Source organism: Anastrepha ludens, chromosome 5 (assembly GCF_028408465.1).
Source record: "Anastrepha ludens isolate Willacy chromosome 5, idAnaLude1.1, whole genome shotgun sequence".
NCBI lineage: Eukaryota > Metazoa > Arthropoda > Insecta > Diptera > Tephritidae > Anastrepha > Anastrepha ludens.
Window position 1 is genome coordinate 61,437,978 of NC_071501.1, and position 10,292 is coordinate 61,448,269.

The following is a 10,292-nucleotide window of genomic DNA, read 5'->3' on the forward strand; positions in this document are numbered from 1 at the left end:
TTCCATTTTATAGATCATTGAATAGTTAAAGTGTAAGTTTCAAGTGGTTAAAAAATCGCATTGAATTTTCAAAATTTTTCTGCTGACGGTTTCAAGCGTTTTCTTCCATATAAAAAATGTGGAGAAGGCTCTAAATAGAGAAAATGCATAAAACCCCAACTGAAAAAATTCGCAAAAATCAGTTTATAATTTTATAAAAGAACAAAACTTGTTATTTTTTTTTTTGACATTGACTGCACATGGTTACAGTCATACATAGAATCAAAATCATTTAATTTTCAGCTACGATTTCAATATTCATAGATAAAATTGATTCTGCACTTGCACTGCGCGAACAATGTTCCGTCCGTTGCATCACCGAATTTGATTGACGTGACGTGTAAAACGTACGGTTTTGTCACAATGAAAGTGTTGCCGCATATAAACAAACAAGCAGCCGTTATGCATAAAAGGGTTTTGTTGGTTGAGACATACATTGTAAAATTAATGCTAAAAGCGGAAGAGTGTTTAATAGAATTTACGGTAGTCGTAGACGGTTAGTGACACCATAACTTCGGGATTGATACGCACATTAATTTTCCAGGTTGGTTAAGCACAGACTTCTCTCTACGCTTTCAAGGTTTTATTGAAAAGATAAGGATGCTTTTGAATTCACTAAATTAATTTAAATTCCAGTTATTTTCTGCATTTAGTTTTATATAATAAAAAACAGCATCGATAAAAATTTGAGCGATACAAAATTGTTCTTCTTTAAACAGTTGTCATTTTCGTCGCACTTGCCGTACGGCAAAAGGAGAAAGTTGCAAGATTTTGTGCATTCCGGCATAGCGTATGTAAGGCCTTCGACTCAAATACAAATGCTATATTTTTCTGTCAGTCAAATTTGTTGCCACAAAAGGCGCAACGAATCCATTGTAACAGCTCTATTATATTGTTTTCGTCACTATCAGAGCTTGCCTTTACCGACGATTTTTTCATTTATCCCACAAGCTTTTATAAACATTTTAACAACTCCAACAGGAAATGCATGCGTTGATCGCTATTTCCCCTTATGATCGCAATAAATGCAAATAAAAATACATTTTTAACACCAATATGGACATATGGCATGGAAATGGGAGAAACTGCTGCGCCTTCAAATATCGAAAAACTTCAGGGAGTGCAATCTAAAAGCCTTGCGGATAATTACGTGAGCTCCCTGGCAAATAAAGAACTCTAACATTCAAAGAGACATTTCCATATCTTGTGTAACCGATGAAATAGTACGATTGAGCAAAAAATACCTACAAAAGCTAGAAGACCACCCCAATAAACTAGCCCGAAATTTACTTTAAAATGAAGGTCACACACGATAGAGAAAAAAGACATCTTCAAGTCTGCAATATCATAATTATTTCATCTCACACTCAAAAAATTAAAATCATAATCGTCGTGAGAGACAATAGAAGCTTTAAGAGAAACTGGGAACCAGGCCTTTACGGCTCCCATCTACGAAAAATCAGAGACTGGAAACCCGTCCTTTCAGGCCCCTCCCATTCATTCACTTCCATCATATTGATATCCGATTTAGTCATAGGTATATGTAGGTACGTATACATATATTTCATTGAACAAATAATTAGTTTCTCAGCACTGGCAAGGAAACATAATAATCTAGTACATATGTAAACTTATTGTTTGTTTCTTATACAAGAAATTTTCAATAAAGAGAAAATGAAAAAACAAAAGAAAAATGTTTAACATGTCAAAGTTTTCAAAGCGTGGAAAGCACCCAGTGGTGCAGCCATTCCTATATTTTTGCTTTTTAGCAGATATATTAAGATTGCCATTGTTGATTTCCTCATCAATCTGTTAAAGGAAGTGGGATTGGAGGTAATTTCTGTAATTAAGGGGTTTGGGTGCGATTGAAGACATATATTGTGTGATGAGGCATGTCTTTTGATTTTTTCAGCTATTGTGGGAGCTTTGAGATCACTGTGGATCTGGGCATTTGTGATATTTCATGGTGCATTTGCGATCATTCTGAGAGTCTGGAATTGGTTGGAATCTTTGGAGTATTTCGGTGTTTGAGTTAATTGCGGTGCCCCAGAGTTGTATAGCATATGTCCATACTGGATGGCTAAGTACAGTGAAAGCTTATTTTCGAAAGAAGCATGGGAATTGCGATTTAACTGGCAATAAACCACTAAAATAATTACTTATTTACATTTGGGATGTCAATTTTTGATTAATTTTTGAGTTGTGACAGACAACATTGTTATTGCCACAAATTTATTATTTCTTTCTTTATGTATTTATATATTTAAACGAATTATTGTAAAAATTATTGAAATGTAAGATGAAATATTTATAAATAAAGAAAGAATTACTACTACTACTACTACTACATTTGGGATGTCAGTGGCAAAAATTATCGATAGTTTTCGATGCATAGATTTGCATGAAATTTTTCAAACCTTATTTCGCAACAAAGTGTTTTGTCACTCTTAGCTTGAAGTTTGAAGCATTTTTTCTTTTATGTGTTCTCTTTCTCTCTATCATTAATTGTCTTACTTACATGTTTACTGCAAAGGAATGTACTTCCCAACAGAATACGATTTACTTTTGTGTTAGGCAGTCACTTCTTCATATGCAAATAAACAAGAAGGCCTAGCGGTCATCCAAATCTGTAGTGACGGTATTATTAGAAAATTGTACCAAACTACAAATTAATTACTTTAACGGAGTGAATTATGTTTCTAACGGAATGTTGAATTATGTAAGTCAACAAATTTTTCGTAAAACCGTAGAATCCTAAAAATTTAAATTTTCGAGTCATCAAAACTTCTCCTTAAATTTTTAGATTTTTGTAAAAAAAAATCTTGATCACACGTATTTTGTCCCTATCCTTCGATATTATGATTTTTCGATATAACTTATTTTTATATGGGGAAATGTGGGGATGGTCATAAAAAATTCCTTAACCAATTTAAATTATTTCATTTGCTCACCACTTTTTTTGGTGTGGGAATTCGGTGGTCATGCGCCTCGGCAGTCAAGGAGGTAAGAAATACACCAAAAGCGCTTCGAAGCGCTTCAAGTTCTTGGTTAGTCCGCACGGGAACTGATTCGATTTGTATATGGGGATGAAATACAGAAAAATCCTAGGAACACTGATTGGTCTTACGACTCGTTCAAAGAAAGGACGTCATAACTCTAGAAATCAAAAATTCGAGAAAAACGGCTTGAAAGTTTTCATTTTAATATGCCTCCCTAAGTAGGAGGAGATACTTTTAATAGATATCGGCACGAATTTCCAAACAGCATAAAAGAAGAGCGGTGATCACTTCTGCATACTAATCTGAATTTTTTTTATTATGACTGCATTAGCATCAACTCCCAATCAGCAAAGCAGTTTCCATGCGAAATAGTGTTGCCAATTTAAACAAATTTACGTTTAGCACGACTTATTTATACTGGCCTGTGAATGAGAATTACTTTACTTAATTTTTCACCCAGCTTGCTTCCCTAAGCTTAATTAGCCAATTTATAGTAGATGCCAAAAACATTGTTGGTGCTTTCTAACTCCAGTCACAAGCAGCTGTATTTAATTCCAATGCTGTCAACTGACATACTACGTCACGTCATCTTGCTGAATGTAAAGACCTTCCAGGTTCATATTTGGAATTTCATTCCCCAAAAAACAATAATCATAGCCTTGTAACAGAAATTGCATTTTCATCAATATTTTTTTAAATGCGCCGATAAAGTCAACACTCTGCAATGCCAACTTCCACTCTGTCAATCTGCGAATGAATCGAGAATCGGTTAGATATAAATTTTTCATTCCATTTCCATTCTGCATGTAGTGTTTAAAAGCTTTCAGTTGCCATTTATGGAATTTTCAGAATATTACAGTACCTTTAGGGTTTCTGCTATTTACGAATATTTCCTTCGATACAAGGGCAGAAAAAGTAGCTAAGCACTAACGCAAACTCAAGTAGAAATACGTACATATATATGTCAATCACCCGAAGACTGTCACTAGAACAATTTTGGCAAAATGCTAACTACCAGTATTTCGCGATATCTGTCGTATGTAAAGGCAATTCCAATTTTTATGCACTTGATTCATTATCTTCACATCATAAAGTAGACGAAATGCTATATTAGGGCCAACTCTAGCATTTCTACAAAAAATGTTAGTTAGTGCCAGTCCAACCATGTTATTTGCTTTAAAGTACAGGGCCGTCGAGGTAAATCCGGAATGTTGAACTTAAAAACAAAACTATTGGATATTTACTCAAAAATAATTTTATTTGCACTTAACTTTGTATAATGTGAGTACACATATCATAGTTGAAAATTATTCAATGTAACATCCGTATCTCGTGCAATTACCTGCTCCAGCCGGGACCTGAAGCGCCCACATGCGCGAGCTACCTCCTCTTTGTCCATTGTGGTCATCACTTCCTCGATGGTTGTCTTCAGAGCGTCCTTAGTGTTATGAGGCTTCGCGTTAACTTTTGCTTCAATTGTGCCCCACGCGTAATAATCAAGAGGATTGCAGTCTGGGTTTGAAGGTGGCCAAAAATCTGGTGACCAGTGGTAGGGTAGGTTGTTCTGGAGCTAAGCCTGAGTCTTCTTTGCCTTGTGAGCAGGTGCGGAGTCCTGCTGAAACACATATTATCTTCCAGCAGCCACGCGGTCCATCCAGGGCTTAACAACTGTAGCCAAACCACTCAATTATCTCTTTAGGGCTTTTTCCGGCGCGAAGTGACTCTGGTATCTAGCTCTTCTGTCCTGCTCTCGACTCATCGTTTCACTAGCACTTACTCCGGCACTCCAATGTCATTCAGGAAACAATACACTAAAAATATGTCCCTTTATCAGCGGTTTTAGACTTAACGCTACTGCTCCAGAGCTTTCGAAATGTTTTCCGGATTTACCTCGACGGTCCTGTAGCTTTTCTTACCAAGTTTGAGCAATTGTTCCTTATCTGTATTAAATTATGGTAGTCATCTCCATTCAAAAAACGGCATGTAATAGAGAAATGAAAATTTCGAATATTTTCTGAGCTATACCAAGTTAGCTTGTAAATATACCAATTTCGCACTGCATTGCGATTTAATTCATTGTAAGGTCATAGACATTATGGATGGGCTGATCATTCTGGAAGGACGGGCAGGCAGACTCAAATGCGCTAATCGTTCTGAAGATGTTTATTCTTGTATATATTCATATTTGCATATATGTATGGGTAAGCTGTTATAAACAACCGTTATGTGATCAAAATGATAATAATTAGCAAATACTTTATATCAGCTATAAAAAGATTTAAAATTACGAATATATAATTTTTGGATTAGCAGAGATTTGTAGAAGACTCGTATGCATTCGTATAAAGCAGATCGACAGCGCATCATGAAGCTGAAAGAACCAAAACAACAGCAGCAACAATTAGCATGCATACATACATACCTATGTAACAACCGTGCAACACAGCAAGGAAGCGAACCAACCGGCGAAACTAACAAATACAAATTGCCACTCGCCACAACATCCAGCAACAGAAACGACAACAGCCAGGTAACCAACCAACTAACCAACAATGGCAGCATACAACACTGCAGCTGAAGCTGTGGCATTGTAATTTATAATGACCGTACTAGCACAGTGGCATTAAGACAAGATCGTTTATAAAAATTAAATGGATTGCAGGTAGAACGCCTTCATTAATTTCCAAGCGAATTCCGTGCACTCGACACCGTCGGTGTTTTTGTTATTGTTGAGGTTGCTGTGGTGTTTCCGCTTAGCCATGCTGCTTGCAACGCGTTCTCGCTGCCAACCATGGTTTGTTTGTGAATGTGTACATGTGTATGTGCAAGCTTGCATGCATATACACATGAATAGATGTACGCTGTACACACACATGCATATATAATTCTTCTTTGGTAGTAGATTTGAATATTGTGCCTAAAGGCAATGACACAAACTGAGCGAGTAGATGAAACTTCGAAAAAAGCTTTAGAGACTTGAATGATTTCGCTCTCCGAATGTCGGCATCGGAGTCCAAACATTGCAGACGAAGAGCATCAGCCTCGTGGGAACAGCGTTACTCTGGCACAATTAAGTTTTGGTTAACGTAGCAAGTTAAACTTCCATTTCTCCAGAATTGGTCTAGACATACTCAGCATAGGCTCGGCATTTGAAGGTGCCTCGCACGACCTAATCACATTTTGACAGGCCCCCTTAAACTCACTCATCTAACACTCCTTCCCCTCTGGTCCACACTTTCGAAAAAGCCTATTTTCTGGGTATTGCTAGAAGAAATCGGCGATGGCGGCTGATGACTTCATTACGCTTAGCAGGGCTTTGTGAACTGCTACAAGAACACAAACAACCTTCACGCTCTCGTTCTTCCTACAATGGGTTCTCAAAAATTAAAAAAAGGAGTGTTTAAGCTGTTGTTGTATTTTTTGCTAATTGTGCCTTTAGGTTACTTGCCTAAAAATTTGCAATTCTCAATAGAAAGTTCCGCATCTCGCTGATATTTCATTCGCCTAGTACACGTCTCAAGTTCAATCAGGTTTAATAAATAATCAAGCATCCAAAAGTAATTAACTCACACTTTGCTTTCCCCTTCTTTATCTCTCCCCCTCTCTCACTCACTCTCTCTCTTCTTCCTATCCTGCCTGCACTCAAACCCCGTGCGTTTGGTTGTTGATGCTTCATTAGTATCTGTAACCTGAGCTGCCGGTATCTCGGCTGTGAATGCATTGTTTACTTCGAACATGGATAGGTTTTCTGCGATTTCTTTTTAACTTTCTCAGCTTTCCTAAAGAAATGGTCGGAGTACTTAGTTTTGTCCTCTTGACTAACATACTCTCATGTCGTCATTCCTTTGGCCGAGGGCCTAAGCCACATTCCGTTAAAGGAACTCAATCATGTAGTGATTCTCAAAGCACACTACGAGAATCGAACTTGAGTTAATTTCCTATAATGGTACAGGATATGCATATGTCGTCCAGAGGCGGCAAAAAACTACAGGCCATGAGTCTTACATACAATTCAGAAATATTTCGAAAATAATAAATTTTGAGCTATTTAGAAGAAAAATCTATTATTTTTTGAATTCCCTTCTCCAAGAAGCTACTTTTAGTGTTCGTGATTGAGATTTGGAGAAAGACATAAAAAAACAGAGCTTCAAAACACACGGAAGCCTCTTGAACTGGAAAGATAAATCTGTTCCAGGCATAATCATCAAATAATTTTTTAAGAAAGTACCACCAAAGGTATACCATTAAAAGGCTCTGCACCATTTAAATTTCTTAATAAAATAATTGAAGCCCGGTGTCGGCTGAATCATGCTATACATTCTGTGCCTTCTGAGCGGTATAAAAGAAGATGTAAAATTGGGAAATCGTTAAAAATACTTGGCCGTATTCTGTTATAACCTCAAATTAGTGTAAACATTTGAAGAACGAGTTTTTAGCCTTCATTAGCTTTTTATATTCATTCAAGTAGGGAAATGAAGTATAAGAGGAAAAAGGACGAGGAAACTGTATCCTTCAAACGGGCAGAGAAACAAGACTACAGAATGCGAACCCCCAACCGTTTCAAGACTGCCCTTTTTTAAATTATTCGGTTTAAGGCATTTCTTTGTTTCTTTGTTTTGAAGAAACCCAAATTGGGGACATCAGAACTCGTTTTAGAGGTATGGTTCCTTCGACAAAGTTTCTTATTTTGATCCCTAGAATACGATTTTCACAGAGCAATGAGCGATTTTTAAATCGACCCGCCCTAATGTATACTCATATATTTACATATAACTGGCGCTTACACCTTTAGCCGAGCTCCTCCACCAATTTGTGGCATGTGTCGTGATGTGTCTCTACAAATGGAGGTACCTTCAGTTTTAAGCCGACTCCGAACAGCAGATATTTTTTATGAGGATCTTTTTCAAGACAGAAATACACTCGGAGGCTTACCATTGGCTGCCGAGGGGCGACCGCTTTTAGATAAAACTTTTTCATGTTGGTGCTTCATGATTATAACCCTCTCACTTTTCACATTATGAAATGTGAAATCATTCGATCCTGTAACTACTTTAAACAGAAAGCTCACTGGGAAATAATATCTGTGAATAATATAGCTTTTAGGTGTCCCTCTCTATCCGAGCGTTGTCTTGCAGAAATAGCACTTCGCGTGCCTATTTGCAAAGTTCCTTTTCTACTACTAACTCATGTGCCCGACTCTTCTTCTTCTACTTAATTGGCGCAATTGTCCGAGTTTAACAAAGCGCACCAGTAGTTTCTTTTTCAAGCTAACCGGCGCCAATTGGACACACCAAGTGAAGCCAAGACCTTCTCTACCTGATCTTTCCAACGCAGAGGAGGCCTTCCTCTTCCTTTCCTACCACCAGCTGGTACCGCATCGCATACTTTCAAAGACGGAGCGTTTGTATCCATTCGGACGACATGACCCAGCCAACGTAGCCGCTGGATCTTTATTCGCTGCGCTATGTCTATGTCGTTGTAAAGCTCATACAGCTCATCGTTCCATCGTCTGCGATATTCGCCGTTGCCCACGTGCAAAGGTCGAAAAATCTTACGCAGAATCTTTCTCTCAAACACTCCAAGCGTCGCTTCATCGGATGTTGTCATCGTCCACGCTTCTGCGCCATACGTTAGGACGGTCTTGTAGAGTGTTAGTTTTGTTCGTCGAGAGAGGACTTTACTGCTCAGTTGCCTACTTAGTATAAAAGAAGCACTTGTTGACAAGAGAGGTTCTACGTTGGATTTCAAGGCTGACATTGTTATCGGTGTTAATGCTGCTTCCTAAATATACGAAGTCTTTTACAACCTCGAAATCATAACTGTCAACAGTGACGTGGGTGCCGATACTCGAATGCGCCAACTGTTTGTTTAAAGATAGGAGGTACTTCGTTTTGTCTTCGTTCACCACCAGACCCATTCGCTTTGCGGGTCCCAAACCCAGCGCACAACCAGCTATCCTGGAATGCTTCGCCGGCTTGAACCATATGCAGAAGAATCGTCCTGGCCACTCCCAAGTGAATGGCGGTCAATAACTTTCCCCACTTGCCTGTAGTAGTCTTTTTAGGCAAGTATTCAATTCATAAAAACCTCTTCCTCTCCCAGAAAGTGGTAGCCATAATCTTTGATGCCGGCATTTAACTTTAAATTTCGTTGGAGGTCTTTCACAAAGCAGCTGCAAATTTAATTGAATTCGTTCGAACACAAATCCAAAAAATCTTTACAACTCTCCAACAGTCGCTGCTTGTCAAGTAGTGTCAGTATTTGAGAAGATACCTTGGAATACCAATGCGCACTAATTTGTTTCATATGCAAATGTTCTAGTAAAATCTATCCATTTCATTTTTGTTAATTCGTAGTTCTACTACTACGACGCTTTATGGCAGCCCAGTTTATTTCTCAAGGGCTTTAATACGTTAATTGTCACTTTTCTATGCTTTTATCAAATGTATGCAGAATACTATGCATCTATATTTCTTATAAGTTAATTAATACCATTAATAGTTAACTTCACTTCTTTTCTATTCAATTTCGCGTTAGTCAAACAAAGGCGGTCACTTTTGATTCAAAATTACGAAAATAAGCGGAGAGAACTTCATGAAATATTGTGAAAAGAAACAAAAGTAGATGACTAATGATAGATTTACATCGACGATTTGTCTTTATTCGTTTTCTTCCTTCTCCTCACGCCGTTCATTTCTCACCTTCGTTTTGATTATTTCATTTCCAGCCGCGCCCCACCCATCTGCTATCATCGACTACAGCGATGTCAACATATGGCAGCCGCATGAAATGATTGCAACATGTTCTTTACTGTCAGTTTTCATTGATCCTGTTGTAACTGCATTGTCGAAGTTTGTAATTTTGAATTCTTGAACTCCCGCTAACCACAAGCACGTTTGTTGTTATCGCTTCTTTTGAATTGATTGCGATATGTGTGTACCTTCTGAAGGACTCCTCCTCAGCAAAAAGCTTGGACTTACAAATTTCCAAGTGCCACAATTTTGTTTTAACAAACTGATTTTGCAACGCTGATATCAGCCGTGCACGTTTGCTTTGAGAAAGCGCCTGAGAGCTCGTCGGCGGCGGTGGTAATAGCGATGACGGTGGCAATGACAGTGCTGTTGACCTTGATGTTGTCGCTGCTAGTGATGACAGCACCGCTAGCAGGCGCTTCCACCTCCAGTTTCTCAACCACCACTGCTTTGGTGTACTTTGTCTTTGGCGGGTTTACCTGTGATGAATGATGGCAAACAA